Source organism: Cryptomeria japonica, chromosome 9 (genome assembly GCF_030272615.1).
Source record: "Cryptomeria japonica chromosome 9, Sugi_1.0, whole genome shotgun sequence".
NCBI classification, from domain to species: Eukaryota; Viridiplantae; Streptophyta; class Pinopsida; order Cupressales; family Cupressaceae; genus Cryptomeria; species Cryptomeria japonica.
Window position 1 is genome coordinate 237,384,929 of NC_081413.1, and position 21,914 is coordinate 237,406,842.

Genomic DNA, 21,914 nt, shown 5'->3' on the forward strand with positions numbered 1-21,914 from the left:
ACATCTAGCCCAATCAAAATCTATGTGAGATTTAAAAGATAAATCATCATCCTTCTTATACCACAAATCAAAATCCAGGGTCCCTTTCAAATATCTGAATATTCTTTTCACTAATTGATCATGTGATTGATTTGGATTATCTTGATATCTAGAAACTAAACAAACAACATGCATAATATCTAGTCTTGAAGTAGTCAATTACCAAAATCCACCAATCATAGATCTATAAAGTTTCTAATCCACTTTTAGAGATTCATCATCCTTTCTTAAATGACAACCAAAAAGCATAGGGGTTCCAATTGGCTTACGATTCTCCATACCAATTTTATTCAACATCTTCTTAATGTACTTGGCCCAAGAAATAAAAATACCCCCTCTTGACTATGTTACTTTAAGACCAAGGAAAAATGATAACTCACCAATCATTGACATCTTAAATTATTTCTTCATTTATTTTGCAAACTTCTTGCAAACATCCTCATCTCCATAAAAAATGATATCATCAACATATAAAAGCACTACCAATAGTTTTACTTTCAACTTTGAAATAAATATTACTATCTATGGTACCTTTCTTGAAGTTCTATTTTAATAAACATATGTCCAACATTGCATACCGATCTCTAGGAGCTTGCTTGATTCCATAAAGTGACTTCTTGAGTTTGTAAGCCATATGTGAATCTTTTGATGTAATAACCCACTTAACTTAATCCAAAAACTCAATTGATTTTTTTTTCATATATAAAAACATTGATTTCTTATTCTTACCTATTCTTATTTATTTTTGATTCAATCACATACTCAGGTACATCTATCCAAACGAGATAGGCATCCATCCAACCAGGATGGGTATCTAACCATACGGGTTAGGCATCTATCCATATGGGACTAGGCATCTAACTGTATGGGTTAGGCATCTATCCATATGAGACAAGAGATTTCATCTATCCAATCCGGGATAGGCATCTACCCAAACGGGGTAGGCATCTATTCAAGAGAATAGGATATGCTCTAGCCAGAGAATTTAGACTCATCGGGACCATCTGGGTCCTAAGCCACTCTCTAAAGACTACACTCCCCTACTAGGAGTGCACTGAGGTCGCCGTCCTTAGGAGTATTAAAATAATTACATAAACAAGCTTGAGTTTTGCCTCCGAATTTTGCCCAAAGCCTCAAGAAGTCAAGCGAATCCATACAGGATTCCTTCTGAGTATGCTTTGAATTAATTTTAACCTTTCAATTATTATTTGCACCATTTGATTAAAATACCAAGGAGCTTCAAGAATCAACTACTCACCCATAATCAAATCCTAATCCCCATCCCCAAACGCCTGAGTACAAGGGACAACTTCATCCCTAGACTGCCTACATACCCGTTTCAACACGGGATCAAGGCATAAAGTATGTAGTTCTGGTTTCTAACTATGGTTTAATGTAAACTGTTTGGTGGGTACGCAACCCTTTCTAGGGTCATTGTCCCAAACAATTTCTCTGTGGTTGCTACCCACGATGGTAGCTTTATAGCAAAAAGGCTCAAGGTGGCCTTTTGCTTGTGGCTTAAAGAACTAAGACCTATTTCCTATTATATGTGTCACCCTTAATCTATTATCATCCATTGAAATCATCAATATAAAATAAATTCCAAGATCATAACACACAACCAACCCTAATGGGGTTTTCTAAGGTTCAACTGAGTGAATGTAAATTCCTTTTAAAACTATTTTTTTTTAGATTATCGATCCATGGGGGATTACCCACCCCTTGGATTTTAACTTCCAAATGACCCTTATTTCTCCTTGGTGGTTTATAGGGATGATGCCACAAACGCCGTTGTTGCAGCTTTATTAGGCATTAAGTGCAGTAGTTCAACACGATGGCATTACCCGTAAGTGTGACCCAGAGGCACCATAGATACCGAACGCTGCTAAGGTTTTTGGTTTCAACTCCTCTTGTTTAGTTGTCTATCTAAGAATTTAACTATGAATTCATGAAAACATAATTATACTAAAACAACTGTGAAAAGAAATTATTACATGCAAGGAATCACTACTTGGAATAAAACAAAACAAAAAAAAAACTGAGATATAAGTATTACATGATAAACAATTCAACCATTCAGAAATAGTATTTTCTTGAAGGAAAATTATAATTGTAAAACTTAAACTATATTCATGAAAGTACTAATTGCTTAAAAACTATGATACTTATAGGAGATAGCTTACAAAAATGACCATTTCACCTTAAGTATGAATCCTAAAACTTGAAAGGTACTAAATTGCTTGAAAGAAATTTAAATGATTAAATAGCAAGACTTTGGAAAATAATTTAACATTTATCAAACTTAACACACTATACCATAATTTAAATAATTTCAAGGAACTTACATTTCATTTAATAATAAGCAAATATTTAATTAATAATAATTTATTTCATATGTTATTTGATCTCTTAATTACAATTCATCGTCAACATATTACTTATAAATAACTCCTTATCCATTTATATCCCAAATATAAAGATTATATAGCATTTAAGTAGTTTTTAAACAATTAGATAGCACATGATAAGGTCAAAAGTAAGCTTTACCCAACATCATCCAAATATGAAAAGAAATTAAATCCCTTTTTTTTTTTTGAAATAAAATTTCCAAACACTCAAATTAAAATTAATCTTTTTAATAAATATAATTTAACAAATGATTTTAAAATTTATAGATTTAATAGGGAAAAGCAAATAAGAAACTTTTAAATCTTTTTAAATAACTTACTAATTATTAAAAAAAAAAAAAAAAAAGCAATCTTCAAGGCAATTTTATCCTTTAGTATTTTAAATTTTAATCCTCATATAGTTAAATAATAAACCAATTAAATCATTGGTTCAAAACTATTGGTACAATTTTAAATTAAGGGTGTTAATATCTATTTATAAAATAAGCAATTAATTTAATATAATTATGATTAATTTTTATACAAGAGATCATAACAATCAACAATCAAATCAATGATAAATTTACTATAATTGATTTTTATTCATTTTATCTAAATCTTATGTTTATCAACAAATAGATTACTTAATATTTGTCTTAAATAAAATTGCCTCACAAAAATGTTATCTTAAATACAAAAATTAAATTTAAATATAAAGGAAAGAATTTCTTTTTATTTTAATGAATAAACAAATAAAGGAAGCAATCTCAACCCTTAGATTAGATTAATATTAGCCCTTAGATGTAGAGTTCACCCACAACCTTAAAATCTTTATACTTATACTAAAATTTAGGGCTTTCCTTCTGTTTTATTGTCATGAATCTTGTAGGAAGAATGGAGAAGAGGAATGCATACAGAAGAATTCCACAAAATCTACCATGCTTGTTTATGAGTTTGCAACCTCTAAGAATGGAGAAGAAGAATACAGACAGAAAAGTTCCACGAAATCTACCATGCATGTCTATGCGTTTGCAACCGCTTGCCATCAATCAGCTTCCTATTTGAATAAAACCCTCTTGACAGGACAATTGTTTCCACTCTTATTTGTTGGTTAATATATGAAAATTATGGAGATTTTTGGAATCCCTTTTGCAAGGATTGAATGGCTGGTTTAGTTGCAGATTTTCAAGTTTAGTTTTTTTTTCCTTTTTTTTTTCAAAGAAGGCTTTTAAATTGATTTTTTTTTTTTTTTTTTTTTGGGGGGGGGGGGGGGGTTCTATTTGAGGCTACAAACAAACCTTTCTAGAGGCTCCTCTGGGGCTGCAAACTTTCACAGGAAGTCACAGACACCATCCCCTTCTTACAAGCTTGACATGCAATTTTTATTTATTTATCTAATGGTTTTCTTTTATTAAATTCTATTTTTATTTATTTTTACTAATTTATTTAATATTTCTATAATCATTGTTATTGATTTTGTATGTTATTGTTGTATCATATCATAAGCGAATGGTAATAAAAAATTAAATTTTGTATATATCTAAGATTTATCAAATCTAATACATGTATATCTATTCAGCCACATAATGCTAATCACAACATTGACTTAATATGAAGATTACTAGAATTAATATACATATGTTCTTCTAAATTTAATATATACAATTTCAAATAGATAAATAAATGAACAACTACTTAAACTCTTATGCAGTACATGAAATAAAAATAGATGTATACAATTTTGCTATGATAACACCCTTTCATTCAAATATAATTTATTTGGGGTTCAAAGATTAATTAATCTAAGGGAATAAAAGGTATTAGCTAATCATAAAGACTTTTTTTTTTTTTTTTCACTTTCAAGTAATATTGCAATATATAAACTATTATGGATGTAAATTAGAAATATAAGAAGTAGAATTCATTTTTGAGAAAGAGGAGAAATGAAACCCTTATATTATTTAACTCATCCCCTTTCAATTTATTTAAGAAAATAAAACTATATTTTAAAACTACATTTAAACTCAAATTTATTTTTCTTAATAAATTGATTTTTTTTTTGCACTAATAGTTTAGAATGAATTCATTATATATTTATTTTCTCTATAAGAAATTAGAAAATAAAGAGAAGGCTTTCTAAAGGAAGATGCGAAATTAATTAATATTCACATTCCTTTGCACATTTTATTTTAAGAAGAAAACTACTAGTTCATTGATAAAAAAAAAGGGGTAAGATATACACATCTATTCACACATGCACACATATTCTTTCTATCAAAATCTAAAACAAGATGGTACATACATATAGATTTTTTTATCAAAATCTGAAAACAAAAGAATGTAAAAACTCTATATTATGCAAATAAAAATCTCTTCCCTCTTCTTGAAGTAAACAATATCAAAATATTTCTCCCTTAAACTACCTAATTTTTCAAAAGAAAAACAATATGCACGCTACTAAAAATCTCATTTCTGGAAGAAAAATATACATGTATGGAAAGAGGGAACCTAGATCTGCAAGATGAACCAAAATCTTATTGATGAATCGCCGCTTGTTCTCCCAACTATCCTTCCCCGATCCTCATATTGTAACCTAGCAAGATCTTCTCCAAAACCTCTGAAAATCCTAACTCACACAATGCAAAACTGTCTACAAAATTCATTTATATCTAACATGATTTGAAAAAAAACTTTCTTGAGAATTCAAAAGACTACTTAATCACAAAACAATCAACTATCCTCCTTTTTTTGAAAATCTAGAACTCAATATATAGAAAAGAGTCATTTTCTCACTACAAAAGAACTAATTGATTTCCATATTCTTTTCCCAAAATAATTTCATGCAAAAATGATTAATTGTCATAGTGGGGGTTACATGCAAAAGTTTGAATTGAAATTCTCTTCTAGAACCTTCTCATTTCCTCCTACAACACGTGCTAAATAGTATATTGAGAAAATAAACAATTTCCGAATTAATTTCATGCAAAAATGATTGTTGTCATAGTGGGGGTTACATTTGACCATGCATTCAAAATTCAAATTCAAACTCTCCTCCAAAAATGCATTTTGTAACTCCTTTGTCATACAAAATTCCATGAATAGAATTATTCTTGTCATAGAATAATTTTGTAACTCCCATGTCATATATTTGCTAAATCTAATATTTATTCCTTAATATTTTGAATTTAAGATTTATTTTCTAGAATCTTCTTATTTCTCCTACACCATGTGCTCAATTAGGATATTGAGAGAATAAGCAATTTTCAAATAAATTATGACCTCATGTGTGTGTCACCACTTAAATTTCTTTTTATTTAAAAACTTCAACCTCATTTCAATTTATCTTTTCTTTCTAACATTACTCATAAAATTAATATTATAGTAGTAGTAGTAGTAGTAGTAGTAGTAGTAGTAGTAATAATAATAATAATAATAATAGCAAGTTATATCAAGGTCCAAAAAGAGGGTTATGACATCCTTCCCCCCTTAAATTGTGCATTGTCCCGATGCACTAATTATAACCTTAAAAAGAGTTTGCAAATTCATAATGTTTATAACCAAAGTGAAAACATCTGCTACATCATAATTGAGTCTTCCCATGTAGTATTCCTTTTATCATATTAATTCCATTATACTTAAATAGAACAATCTCTTTGTTGCACATTGGTATTGGCGCTTCTCCAAGACTCTGAATGGCTCTATCATTATTCCCCCTGATTCCTAAGAGGATCATTCCTTACTTCATCAAACCTTAGCGGATAAGTTATAATATTGTATCCATCCCTTTGATTTTGATTATGATGTGGCTTCTTTCAGATAAATTATTCTATTGATCCTTGTTGAAGTTTGTGTTCCCCTTGAATTCATGCTTCCCTTTGAATGAGTGATTCTTGTTAAAATTATATATTATCATTACTAGGGCTCAAATAGATTCCTTTCTTATTTTAAAGTTTTCTCAAGTACTTCCTTCATGCCTACGAGTCCATGCACATTGATTTTTGCCCTTATGTTGGTATTTCTAGTCCCAAAATGAACCTCTTGGTTTAACCCTTCTCATCCTTGATATGTAGGTACATACTTTATCGATTGGCAAACTTATTTAATTATTGTTGAACTATCAAAGCCCCTTGTCAAATATTATGGAATTACATCACCCTCTCATCGAAGACTAATTGTGATAGACAAATTTTATGAAAATGGTGATTAAATTGATCTCATATGATTATATCCTTATTATACCCATTTATTCTTTATTATTAGTCCTCCAACTAGCTGCTTCCCATTAAGTTGATAGGAATCTAAAATACACTTAGCTCAAAGTATTTTTCCAATCTTCAACTCCTTCACCAATTTTCTCCCCCATCAAACCTATGTGGGTTGATTTTCCTCAAATCCTTAGATAGATCCTATATATGTCATCTTCCCTCCTACTATCCATCTCATTTCCTTAATTATTGCCAAAGTTCTCATTTTCAATCCTACTTCTATTTACCTGATGTCATTTTGCCTTGCTCTATGCTCTTGCATTGATTGTTCCATGGAGTTGATCTCATCCCTTTAATTAGTTAATATGTTGATTATAGTTTTGACTTCTTGTTTCATTATTCCTTTAGTGTAGTTGATTCCATCATTGGTATCTTCCCTTTGACTCCTTGAAGTGGTGGTATGCTTTCCTCTTCCACTTTCTTTACCTTTTAGGTCTTCTTGAAATTTGAATTTCTTATTTAGTTCTTGATTTAATATATAGAGATTTACCTCTACAACCTCCAACTACTTCCAAGATACTCTTCAAGATTGTGTAAGTTTAAGTGAGCTCAAGGCCTAGACTTGAACCTTTGCTCTGATACCACATGTAATAACCCACTTAAATTGATCCAAAAACTCAACTGATTTTTTTTTTCATATATAAAAACATTGATTTCTTATTCTTACTTATTCTTACTTATTTTTGATTCAATCACATACTCAGGTACATCTATCCAAACGAGATAGGCATCCATCCAACCGGGATGGGCATCTAACCATACGAGTTAGGCATCTATCCATACAGGACTAGGCATCTAACCATACGGGTTAGGCATTTGTCCATATGGGACAAGAGGTTTCATCTATCCAATCTGGGATAGGCATCTACCCAAACGGGGTAGGCATCTATTCATAAGAAAAGGATATGCTCTGGCCACAGACTTTAGACTCATCGGGACCATCCGGGTCCTGAGCCACTCTCTAAAGACTACACTCCCCTACTAGGAGTGCATGAAGGTCGCCGTCCTTAGGAGTATTAAAATAATTACATAAACAAGCTTGAGTTTTGCCTCCGAATTTTGCCCAAAGCCTCAAGAAGTCAAGCGAATCCATACAGGATTCCTTCTGAGTATGCTTTGAATTAATTTTAACCTTTCAATTATTATTTGCACCATTTGATTAAAAGACCAAGGAGCTTCAAGCACCAACTACTCACCCATAATCAAATCTTAATCCCCATCCCCGAACGCCTGAGTACAAGGGACAACTTCATCCCTAGACTGCCTACATACCCGTTTCAACATGGGATCAAGGCGTAAAGTATGTAGTTCTGGTTTCTAATTATGGTTTAATGTAAACTGTTTGGTGGGTATGCAACCCTTTCTAGGGTCATTGTCCCAGACAGTTTCTCTCCGGTTGCTACCCATGATGGTAGCTTTATAGCAAAAAGGCTCAAGGTGGCCTTTTGCTTGTGGCTTAAAGAACTAAGACCTATTTCCTATTATATGTGACACCCTTAATCTGTTATCATCCATTGAAATCATCAATATAAAATAAATTCTAAGATCATAACACACAACCAACCCTAATGGGGTTTTCTAAGGTTCAATTGAGCGAATATAAATTCCTTTTAAAACTAATCTTTTTTTAGATTATTGATCCATGGGGGATTACCCGTCCCTTGGATTTTAACTTCCAAATGACCCTTATTTCTCCCCGACGGTTTATAGGGATGATGCCACAGACATCGTTGTTGCAGTTTTATTAGGCGTTAAGTGCAGTAGTTCAACACGACAGCATTACCCGTAAGTGTGACCCAGAGGCGCCATAGATATCGAACGCTGCTAAGGTTTTTGGTTTCAACTCCTCTTGTTTAGTTGTCTATCTAAGAATTTAACTATGAATTCATGAAAACATAATTATACTAAAACAATTGTGAAAAGAAATTATTACATGCAAGGAATCACTGCTTGGAATAAAACAAAAAAACAAAAAAAACTGAGATATAAACTTATTACATGATAAACAATTCAACCATTTGGAAACAGTATTTTCTTGAAGGAAAATTATAATTCTAAAACTTAAACTATATTCATGAAAGTACTAATCCCTTGAAAACTATGATACTTATAGGAGATAGCTTACAAAAATGACCATTCAACCTTAAGTATGAATCCTAAAACTTGAAAGGTACTAAATTGCTTGAAAGAAATTTAAATGATTAAATAGAAAGACTTTGGAAAAGAATTTAACATTTATCAAACTTAACACACTATACAATAATTTAAATAATTTCAAGGAACTTACATTTCATTTAATAATAAGTTGTATATGGTGAAAATGAATAACAATAATAACGATATTGAAAGGCTAAATGAATTCAACCACAAAACCCTAGCCTAACAACAACAAAGATCCACCATAACATATGAAGATTACGTAAGACAATGCAAATCAAATGAAATCACAAAGATTATACCATCACATGTCCAATAGGGTTTGGATCTCCATTCTTCCTATCTCCATTGATCTTGCTTGATATATTTGCTCTCAGATTTTATGTGTGCACAAGAGCTCAACAAAGAACGGAAATGTGGTTGCAAGTAGGATCGCCTATGTTCAAAAGCATAGTGTAGTCAAGTAGTCAATGGGGGGTTTGATAATGAAGGAATCATCTCCTTATATAGAAGACACTATATGAAATGGAGGGATAAGATTGAGAGGTGTAAAAGGAGGTCGGCTATGATTAGAGGGTAGGTAAAAGAAATAATAAAATAATGAAAGGGGTAGGTAGTGTATGAATTAAGAAATGAATGACATGTGTCATGGGTAGAAAAGGTTAATGAATTAATTAAATAAATAAAGATTTTTTAATTAATAGAAGAAGTGTGATCAATTAAATAATTAAGATATTTATTTAATTTAGGAAAAGGAAATTTTAAATCAATAAATGTATTTATCTAAATGAGAAATAAGGCTAGAAGAGGCTAAATGAATTAATTAAATAAATAAGGATTTATTTAATTAATAGATGAATTAGGCTAAAGTAATTAAATAAATAAAGATATTTATTTAATTAGATTGGACAATTTTAGGTGTCTACATAAGCAAATATTTAATTAATAATAATTTATTTCATATGTTATTTGATCTCTTAATTACAATTCATCGTCAACATATTACTTATAAATAACTCCTTATCCATTTATATCCCAAATATAAAGATTATATAGCATTTCAATAATTTTTTTAAAATTAGATAGCACATGATAAGGTCAAAAGTAAGCTTTACCCAACATCATCCAAATATGAAAAGAAATTCAATCCTTTTTTTTTTTTGAAATAAAATTTCCAAACACTCAAATTAAAATTAATCTTTTTAATAAATATAATTTAACAAATGATTTTAAAATTTATAGCTTTAATAGGGAAAAGCAAATAAGAAAGTTTTAAAGCTTTTTAGATAACTTACTAATTATTATAAAAAAATTAAAAAACAGAAGAAGAAGAAGCAATCTTCAAGGCAATTTTATCTTTTAGTATTTTAAATTTTAATCCTCATATAGTTAAATAATAAGCCGATTAAATCATTAGTTCAAAACTATTGGTACAATTTAAAATTAAGGGTGTTAATATCTATTTATAAAATAAGCAATTAATTTAATATAATTATGATTAATTTTTATACAAGAGATCATAACAATCAACAATCAAATCAATGATAAATTTACTATAATTGATTTTTATTCATTTTATCTAAATCTTATGTTTATCAACAAATAGATTACTTAATATTTGTCTTAAATAAAATTGCCTCACAAAAATGTTATCTTAAATACAAAAATTAAATTTAAATATAAAGGAAAGAATTTCTTTTTATTTTAATGAATAAACAAATAAAGGAAGCAATCTCAACCCTTAGATTAGATTAATATTAGCCCTTAGATGTAGAGTTCACCCACAACCCTAAAATCTTTATACTTATACTAAAATTTAGGGCTTTCCTTCCATTTTATTGTCATAAATCTTGCAGGAAGAATGGAGAAGAGGAATGCATACAGAAGAGTTCCACAAAATCTAACATGCTTGTTTATGAGTTTGTAACCTCTAAGAATGGAGAAGAAGAATGCATACAAAAAAGTTCCACGAAATCTACCATGCATGTCTATGAGTTTGCAACCCCTTGCCATCAATCAGCTTCCTATTTGAATAAAACCCTCTTGACAGGACAATTGTTTCCACTCTTATTTGTTGGTTAATATATGAAAATTATGGAGATTTTTGGAATCCCTTTTGCAAGGATTGAATGGCTGGTTTAGTTGCAGATTTTCAAGTTTAATTTTTTTTTTCTTTTTTTTTTTCAAAGAAGGCTTTTAAATTGATTTTTTTTTTTTTTTTGGGGGGGGGGGGGGGGGGGGGGGGGGTTCTATTTGAGGCTACAAACAAACCTTTCTAGAGGCTCCTCTAGGGCTGCAAATTTTCACAGGAAGTCACAGACACCCTCCCCTTCTTACAGGCTTGACATGCAATTTTTATTTATTTATCTAATGGTTTTCTTTTATTAAATTGTATTTTAATTTATTTTTACTAATTTATTCAATTTTTATTTATTTATCTAATGGTTTTCTTTTATTAAATTATATTTTAATTTATTTTTACTAATTTATTTAATATTTCTATAATCACTGTTATTGATTTTGTATATTCTTGTTGTATCATATCATAAGCGAATGGTAATAAAAAATTAAATTTTGTATATATCTAAGATTTATCAAATCTAATACATGTATATCTATTCAACCACATAATGCTAATCACAACATTGACTTAATATGAAGATTACTAGAATTAATATACATATGTTCTTCTAAATTTAATATATACAATTTCAAATAGATAAATAAATGAACAACTACTTAAACTCTTATGCAGTACATGAAATAAAAATAGATGTATACAATTTTGCTATGATAACACCCTTTCATTCAAATATAATTTATTTGGGGTTCAAAGATTAATTAATCTAAGGGAATAAAAGGTATTAGCTAATCATAAAGACTTTTTTCTTTTTTTTTCACTTTCAAGTAATATTGCAATATATAAACTATTATGGATGTAAATTAGAAATATAAGAAGTAGAATTCATTTTTGAGAAAGAGGAGAAATGAAACCCTTATATTATTTAATTCATCCCCTTTCAATTTATTTAAGAAAATAAAACTATATTTTAAAACTACATTTAAACTCAAATTTATTTTTTTTAATAAATTGATTTTTTTTTGCACTAATAGTTTAGAATGAATTCATTATATATTTATTTTCTCTATAAGAAATTAGAAAATAAAGAGAAGGCTTTCTAAAGGAAGATGCGAAATTAATTAATATTCACATTCCTTTGCACATTTTATTTTAAGAAGAAAACTACTAGTTCATTGATAAAAAAAAAGGGGGGGTAAGATATACACATCTATTCACACATGCACACATATTTTTTCTATCAAAATCTAAAACAAGATGGTACATACATATAGATTTTTTTATCAAAATCTGAAAACAAAAGAATGTAAAAACTCTATATTATGCAAATAAAAATCTCTCCCCTCTTCTTGAAGTAAACAATATCAAAATCTTTCTCCCTTAAACTACCTAATTTTTCAAAAGAAAAACAATATGCACACTACTAAAAATCTCATTTCTGGAAGAAAAATATACATGTATGGAAAGAGGGAACCTGGATCTGCAAGATGAACCAAAATCTTATTGATGAATCGCCCCTTGTTCTCCCAACTATCCTTCCCCAATCCTCATATTGTAGCCTGGCAAGATCTTCTCAAAAACCTCTAAAAATCCTAACTCACACAATGCAAAACTATCTACAAAATTCATTTATATCTAACATGATTTGAAAAAAAACTTTCTTGAGAATTCAAAAGACTACTTAATCACAAAACAATCAACTCTCCTCCTTTTTTTGAAAATCTAGAACTCAATATATAGAAAAGAGTCATTTTCTCACTACAAAAGAACTAATTGATTTCCATATTCTTTTCCCAAAATAATTTCATGCAAAAATGATTAATTGTCATAGTGGGGGTTACATGCAAAAATTTGAATTGAAATTCTCTTCTAGAACCTTCTCATTTCCTCCTACAACACGTGCTAAATAGTATATTGAGAGAATAAACAATTTCTGAATTAATTTCATGCAAAAATGATTATTGTCATAGTGGGGGTTACATTTGACCATGCATTCAAAATTCAAATTCAAACTCTCCTCCAAAAATGCATTTTGTAACTCCTTTGTCATACAAAATGCCATGAATAGAATTATTCTTGTTATAGAATAATTGTGTAACTCCCATGTCATATATTTGCTAAATCTAATATTTATTCCTTAATATTTTGAATTTGAGATTTATTTTCTAGAATCTTCTTATTTCTCCTACACCATGTGCTCAATTAGGATATTGAGAGAATAAGCAATTTTCAAATAAATTATGACCTCATGTGTGTGTCACCACTTAAATTTATTTTTATTTAAAAACTTCAACCTCATTTCAATTTATCTTTTCTTTCTAACATTACTCATAAAATTAATATTATAATAGTAGTAGTAGTAGTAGTAGTAGTAGTAGTAGTAGTAGTAGTAGTAGTAGTAGTAGTAGTAGTAGTAGTAGTAGTAATAATAATAATAATAATAATAATAGCAAGTTATATCAAGGTCCAAAAAGAGGGTTATGACATTTGACAGCTGAAACATATTTGATTGTTTAATGTAAACATGTTCTTAAAGTTCTCCATTAAATATTGTTGACTTAACATCCATCTGATATAACTTAAAGTTCTTGTAAGAAACAAATGCACGACACATCCTTATAGCTTCCATCCTAGCATCTTTCCAATACACATTACGTAGGTTAGCATCTTTCAACATAGTTATAGACATTTCAACAACAATCCCATTCTTTCTTTCGACAACTCCATTTTGTTGTGGAGTATTAGGTGCAGCCAATTGCCTTCTAATACCATGCTCTTTATAAAATCTATCAAATGATTTCAATATAAATTCTCCACATCTACTAGACCTTAAACATTTAATCTTAGCTTCTATTTGATTCTCAACCATAGATTTGAACACCTTAAATATATCTAGTGCTTCTTATTTATCCTTTATGAAAGTAACACATGTCATTCTAGAATAATCATCAATGAGCAACATAAAATACCTTTCACCATTTATTACTCTTGTACGTGTAGGTCCACATAGATCTGTATGAATTAACTCCAATGGTTTTGTAGTAGAATACTCCTTATTCTTGAATATTTTCCTTGTTTTCTTTCCCATCTAACATTCCTTGCACACTGTATTGGGAGGCTTGATAATCTTTGGCAAATCTATCACACCTTGAGTATAACTAATCTTCACCATGTTGTTAAAGTTAATGTGCTCCATTCCTTTGTGCCACAACCAACATTCACTACTATGTGCCAACATACAACTAATTCCTATGTTTTTCTTTACATAATAGACATTTCCATTTGATCTTATACCTTTTGCAACTAACCTTCCAAAGCCTCCTTTTTTGATCTCACATCTAGACCCATGAAATATGAGCTTGAAGTATTTAATGCACATTTGACTCACACTCAAAAATATTATGTCTCAAACCCTTAACATAATAAATATCATATGTCTTATGTTTACCATTAATGGATATGTTTCCTATAACATAAATGGGAGCAACCTCCTCACCAACAAAATCCATTGATCTACCATCATACTTTTCAAATTATATGAACTTCTTTTTGTCACCTTTCATATGATTTGAGTAGTTGGAATAAATTATCCAAAATTTAGGTTTTATTTTTGCATGCAATGCAGTGCAGTCTTCACCATCATTGGTCTTTCACTATCCTCCTCATCATCAGAGTACTGGACCTTTCATTATCCTTATCTTTTATGGCTAAAAATAATTATTCATCATTTGAGTCATCATAATCTTCTTCAGAGGAGGAGCAGGTCTCCATTGAACAAAATTTCTTTTTAGGATTGTCTCTATCATCTATTATTTTGTTTTTGTCATCTCTTCTATAATTATCCTTTCTCTTCTTATCATCATTAGATCTCTTATAGTTATCTTCCTTGTAAGTACATCTAGCAACACAATGACCAATTCTTCCACTGTTAAAATATTTGAAGGGAAACTTACCTTTGTATTTTTTGAATCCTTTCTTTAGTCTTCTCAAAAAGTTTGATTAAACATCATACAGATCATTGCTTGTTTCAGGAAAATCTTCAATCTTCTTGGTAGCTATGAATGCAACTTTCTTCTTGGCAATATTCTGATCCTCAAACTCTAATATCTCAATGGAAAAAAGTGATTCGTAGAGTTGATACAAGGTATATGTATCCATGTTATGGATTTCTTTAATAGCATATGGCTTAGATTTATATGATCTAAGCAATGTCCTCATTACTTTTCTCACAACTTCATTTTCTTCCAATTTTCCACCAATACCTCTGATTGCACTTACTACCTCATTCACTCAATGTAAGTAACCTTCAATGTTCTCATCTTCAAATGTTCTCAAACTCAAAATTTTATACTTTAGATTTTGCATCTTGACTTGCTTGATCTTCTGACCTTCTTCATAAATGTTGCTCAACTTATCCCAAATTGTCTTTGCAGATTTGCAACCCATGACCTTCAATAAATTTGATCACTCAAAATATTGATAATTGCATTGATTTGCTTGGTATTATTTTGATTCTCCATAATCTCATCTAGAGTAGAAAAACCACCAATCATAGTAGTATATCTAGTCTTAATAATATCTCATATTCCATGTGGTAGATAATTTAAATGATATTTCATACGCACCTTTGGAAAGAAATAATTTGTGCCATCAAACTTTGGTACTTTGTAACTATTCTCCTGCACCATCCCAGATATTCCTTAAGGGGTTAATCTTATCTTAGAGGAATCTCACTCAGATACTAACTGTTGAACACACCACAAGAATAATAGGGGGAGTAAATTAGTCTTAACCAAATCCTTAAACTTCTTCAATAATAAATATTTATCAATTATCATTAACCAGCTAAATAGTAATGACAGATGAAACAACAAACACCAAACACATGAACACCATAATTTTACATGGAAAACTCAATGTGGGAAAAACCATAGTGAGAATTACACTCATGATATAAATAACTTGTTGGCAGCAACAATGAAGGAAAACTAAGAGGGGGGTAAATTAGTTTTCACCGAATTAAACAAATTAAGCACAATCTCATATCTAAACAACTACAATAAGAATAATCATAAACACAATAGCACCAACACACATAACACTAAGATTTTTGACATGGAAAACCCGATTAAGGGAAAAACCACGATGGGAACCTACCTACAATAAGATTATACTCACTAGTAGTCTTTGTAAATAGTACAATGGGGAATGCACATGCATTTAGGCACACTTCCTAGAGCTCACTGCTCAAAATAAGATGACCCAGAAGGCTCCAACCCTCAGGGAAGGTTCACTACCTTACAATAATGATCAGACTACAATTTGGATTACATGAACTGCAAATATAGCATCTACTAATGACTGATGACTGATGACAGTTCTGGTTAAACACATTTGTTTGTCATTTCGCCAAACTCTTCTCAATACACCATACCAAAGGATTAATTTTCTTATGTGCACATACATCACTCTCTGATAATGCATACATAACATCAACACCCAAATAACATGACTATACCACCTCTTTATACAATTCATCAACCTTGACTACAAGGTCGGCCAAACCATCAACCTTTAATTACAAAATTGCATCACACTATACATAAATCAACCACCGGACCAATATAATGACATAGCATGGACCTAAATCAAATCTCCAAACATGCATCACCGCCATAAATCTCGCCAAGATCAACCACAACACGTTACACCACCAAAAATACCGCATAACACGAAGAATATCACCGGATCGACAAAATCACCAAGAATGCACACAAGGATCAATGCAAACCATCAAAACAAATAGGACATGATCAAGAAACACTAACAAGCATATTAGAACCATCCGCAATAGCTGCACCAACACCACTTATTCAAATCTTCATCGATCAACACGCTAACTCACAAGAAGACTTATCAATAGCAATTCGGACTAGAATGATAGCTTGCAGAGCACCAAATCATGAACCATATGAACTAAAGATACATAAGAAAATCCAAAACATTCTCCTAGATCTACAACCAAAGATATAATCATATCGGAGCACATCGGATCAAATACCAAAACACTGCAATACTGATCATAGAAGAACAATCCTCATACCGGAATCCACAACTCGACCAAATCACCACATAGCATTATAAAATCAATAAATAATGATATATCTCTAGTTGATTCAACATCCCAATCAAATAAACCAACCATATCAACTCAATGCAAACAACGGATCACCAAAACAACTCTCTACAACACCAAAACACTAGAATACATTGACATCAATGGCAACAACATATCCTAGCAGCACCAATATCCAAGTATCTCCCCCTTTGGTATTGATGGCAACCTATGAATGTGAAATACAATCAATGCAAAGGAAATAGATCAACACCAGAAAACTCCCCCTAAGATTATGCACACAAAGCTCCAAAGATAAAGCAGTTTTTCACATGCTTCTCTCCCCCTTTGACAACAATGTCAAAGACAGAATACAAATTATGTGTCTCTACCTCATACAAGATAATCTCTCCCCAAAACTCATCCTATAAGAAGAAAAATGTATCTCCCCTTAGGATAAACTCACCACTCAATCCATTGATTATCTGAACCACTGACTACTCTAGTTGAGTAGCAACACCAACTCATCAACCTAGATACAAAGATAAGGCTCTAAAACCCATCGGATTGATGCAACTCCATGCATATAATTATTCTAATTATCAATCTCTTTCACTTCTTCACCGGTAGCAACAATATTCAGATTAACTATCTCCATCAGATAATTTTGCTTCAAGATCTCAGTCTGCACAGGCTTTTAAATAACATATTCATCATCAAAATCATAACTGCATGCTCTGATCTGTTTACTAAGACATTCATCTAACTTCACATTTTCACTCTCAACTATCTTCTTCAGTCTCTTATTATAGCACAGTAGGCCTTGCTCTTAGTAGAATATCCCAAAAAGATTCCATCATCACATCTTGCATCAAACTTTCCTATATCCTCATCTCTCTTGATATAACATTTATTTCCAAAAACATTGAAATATCTAATTGTAGGAGCATGACCAAACCATATCTCATAAGGAGTCTTACCGAAATCACCTTTGATATGCACCTAATTGAATGTGTAAATAAAAGTGCTAATAACTTCACTCCAAAATGTTTGTGCAATATTTCCTTCAATCAACATAGTTTTTGCAGCATCCAAGATAGTTTTGTTCTTCCTTTCAACAACTTCATTCTGCTGAGGGGTTCTAGGAGCAGATAATCATCTTTTGATTCCATTTCTCTCATAGAATGTATCAAATTCTCCTGATGTAAATTATCCTCCTCAGTCAGATCTCGGGAACTTCAACTTCGACCCTTTCTCCATCTCCACTCTAGCTTTGAATAACTTGAATTTCTCCAACGCTTCTAATTTATCCCTTAGAAAAGTAACCCACATCATCCTAGAATAATCATCAATCAGCAACATGAAATATATGTCACCCTGCATGCTTCTCACTCTAGTAGGACCACATAAGTCAGTATGAACAAAGATCTAACAATCCACTTGATGAATACAACTTACTCTTAAATGAAGTTCTTGTTTGCTTTCCCATCTCACATTTCTTACATACCGGATTAGCAGGCTTCATAATCTTAGGCAAATTTCTAATAGCTTGAGTAGAACTTATCCTTATCATACAATTAAAATTAACATGACATGTTCTCCTATGCCAAAACCACCTTTCATCAATCTAAGCAATCAAAAAACTTTTATCACCAGCATCCAAGTGAAAGATATTACCTTTAGTCTTAGTCCCTGATGCAATTTGTATGTCGAAGGCATTTAGGATCTTGCATTTACCATTCTTGAATTGCAAATCATATCCGTTGTCAACCATCTATACAACACTCAAAATATTATGATTCAAACCCTCAACATACAAGACATCATCAGTATTATGCTTACCATTGAAAGATATAGAACCTCTACCATGAATCACACAAGTTGTGTTAGCTCTAAATCTTAGTATACCACCATTATACCTTTCCATACTCACAAATTTTCTTTTATTACCTGTCATATGATGTTAACAACCGATGTTAATCACCCATTCATCTTTCTCTTCAATTTTAGCAGCCAAAACTTTTTCTCCAATAATACAGCTTGAAGGATTCACTGATATTGGATCATCTTCCTTGATAGCAAAAAATACAAATTCATCTTATGAATTCCCATTCTCTAATTCTTCATTTGTTACACCTTCATCGATAGCATAATAGCATCTCTTTTGATTTTTGTACTTCTGGTAGGGCTTATAGGGCTTATAGGGCTTATCATTCTTATCATGCTTCTCATATCTATCATACTTATCAAATCTATCATATTTTTCATGCTTATCATATCTAGACATTCTCTTAGGACACCTAGAAGCAAAATTTCCTATCTTATTACAAGAGAAAAAATTCAAAGGTAACTTTCCATCATACTTACCAACTCCTTTAGTCAATCTCCAAGCAATAAAGGCTTGAAGCTCATCCAATTCTCTTTCTTTCTCTTCCATCTCTCTCTTTTCTCTTTCATACCTGGATACCCAACATGAACTTTCTCCTGAAACTTTCTCTGCACATGCATTCAAGAACACTTCCTAGATCTCACTACTCAAAATAAGATGACCTAGAAGGCTCCAACCCTCAAGGAAGGTTCACTACCTTACAATAATTATCATACTACAATCTAGATTACATGAACTACAAATATAGCATCTATTAATGCCTGATGGCAGCTTCGGTTAAGCACATTTGTCTGCCCTTTCACAAAAATATGATTAATACACCATACCCAAGGATGAATTCACTTATGCACACATACATCACTCTCTGATAATATATATATATATATATAACATCAACACCCAAATTACATGACTATACTACCAATTTATACAATTCATCAACCTTGACTACAAGGTCGGCCAAACCCTCAACCTTTAATTACAAAATTACACCACACGATACATAAATCAACCACCAGACCAACATAATGACATAGACGACATATCATGGACCTAAATCAAATCTCCAAACATGCATCACCACCGTAAATTTTGCCAAGATCAACTGTAACACGTTACACCACCAAAAATACCACAACATGAAGAATATCACCGAATAAACAAAATCAATAAGAACACGCACAAAGATAAATGTGAACCATGAAAAAAAATAGGACACGATCAGGAAACACCAACAAGAATGTTAGAACCATCCATAATATCTGGACCAACACCACTTATTCAAATCTTCATCGATCAACATGCTAACTCACAAGAACACTTATTAGTAGCAATTTGGACTAGAAAGATAGCTTATGGAGTACCAAATCACGAACCACCTAAATTGAAGATACACATGAACATCTAAAACATTCTCCTAGATCCACAACCAAATATAGGATCATATCAAAGCACATCGGATCAAATACCAGAATACTGCAATTTGATCACAGAAGAACAGTCTTCATACTGGAATCCACAACTCGACCAAATCACCACATAGCATCATGAAATCAATAAAGAATTATATATATCTAGTTTATTTAGCATCCTAATCAGATAAACCAACCAGATCAACTCAATGAAAACACTGAATCACCAAAACAACTCTCTGCAACACCAAAACACAGGAATATGTTGACATCAATGACAACAACATATCCTAGCAATAGCAATATCCAACATAACTAAATACAATGTTTTAGGCACAAGGCCAAGGAAGCTCACTACTCCTAGTTTGGACTTGCAGGATAAGGCACACAACCTTAGGGAAAGATACTATGAACTTGGAAAAGCAGGATGCACAATTCCAGAGACAAGATATAGATTTGTACAAGCTACTAGAAGGACTCATTGTCTTTTAGGTGGCACAAAGTAAAGATGAATTTAATTGAGTGGGATCTCTTGATCATAAACACATCATAGATTGATATTTTTACTTCTACTTCATCTGCAATCAATGCACACACTAATGTATATCAACTTACTCATTGAAATACTCAATTAGATCTCCCGTAGATAGAGTAAACATAAATTACACAAATTTGGCCACCATGAACAATTGTGAAAAATGTGTTCCATTCCAGGAGATAAAGGGGGCCTAAATATGTCATAACATGTCTTCCTTATTCGATTCCAACAAATCACATACATGAACACATCCTCCAAATTTGAAATGAAATGTAACATGTAGATAAACAATAAAGAATGTTAACCAATCAGCCCAAAAACACTATCCAACACAAATAACTTAATGCAGATCTTCACATGCCATAGTAAGACCCATAACAACACTTTAATTCAACCTCCAATGCATATCCTAACTAAAAGAGTGATCCAAATAAGATACACCAACTAAGTTGGCTAGAGACCAATACAATAGATAATGTTGAACAACATAACTTCACTTGCAGAGCAAACTAACTCATGAATCCTAAACTAGAACACTGCATGAGAAATATGAACATGTCCTCCAAGCTACAACATTTGAGCTAATGTTGCAAAGCATTCTTTGGACTAGTCCTGACAGACAACCTCATTATCAATAGATTGCAACACCCAAATAACTGAGGACCTGAAAAATATAATAGTGCAACATCCATAGAGCACAGACATTAAATCTAGAACTACAATCCATCAACTACAAAAGATGAGGAATGCATAATATTTTATCTACCACTACTATCACCTTTCGAAAACACCACACACCCACTCAATAACACCATCAAACATCATAACAACATCTAAACACTCATTTTTGGACCATACATACCAAGTAATAATCAGATTTCTAACAATGACCACAACTACACTAAAAATGCAAATGAAAATGTACAAATTCCTCTTTGATACAAGTGTGGTTTTTCGTTGCACCAAAAGATCGACCTATTAATGCCCAATACAACCACTAGACTTATATAATACATAGGAGATGGTTAAGCCA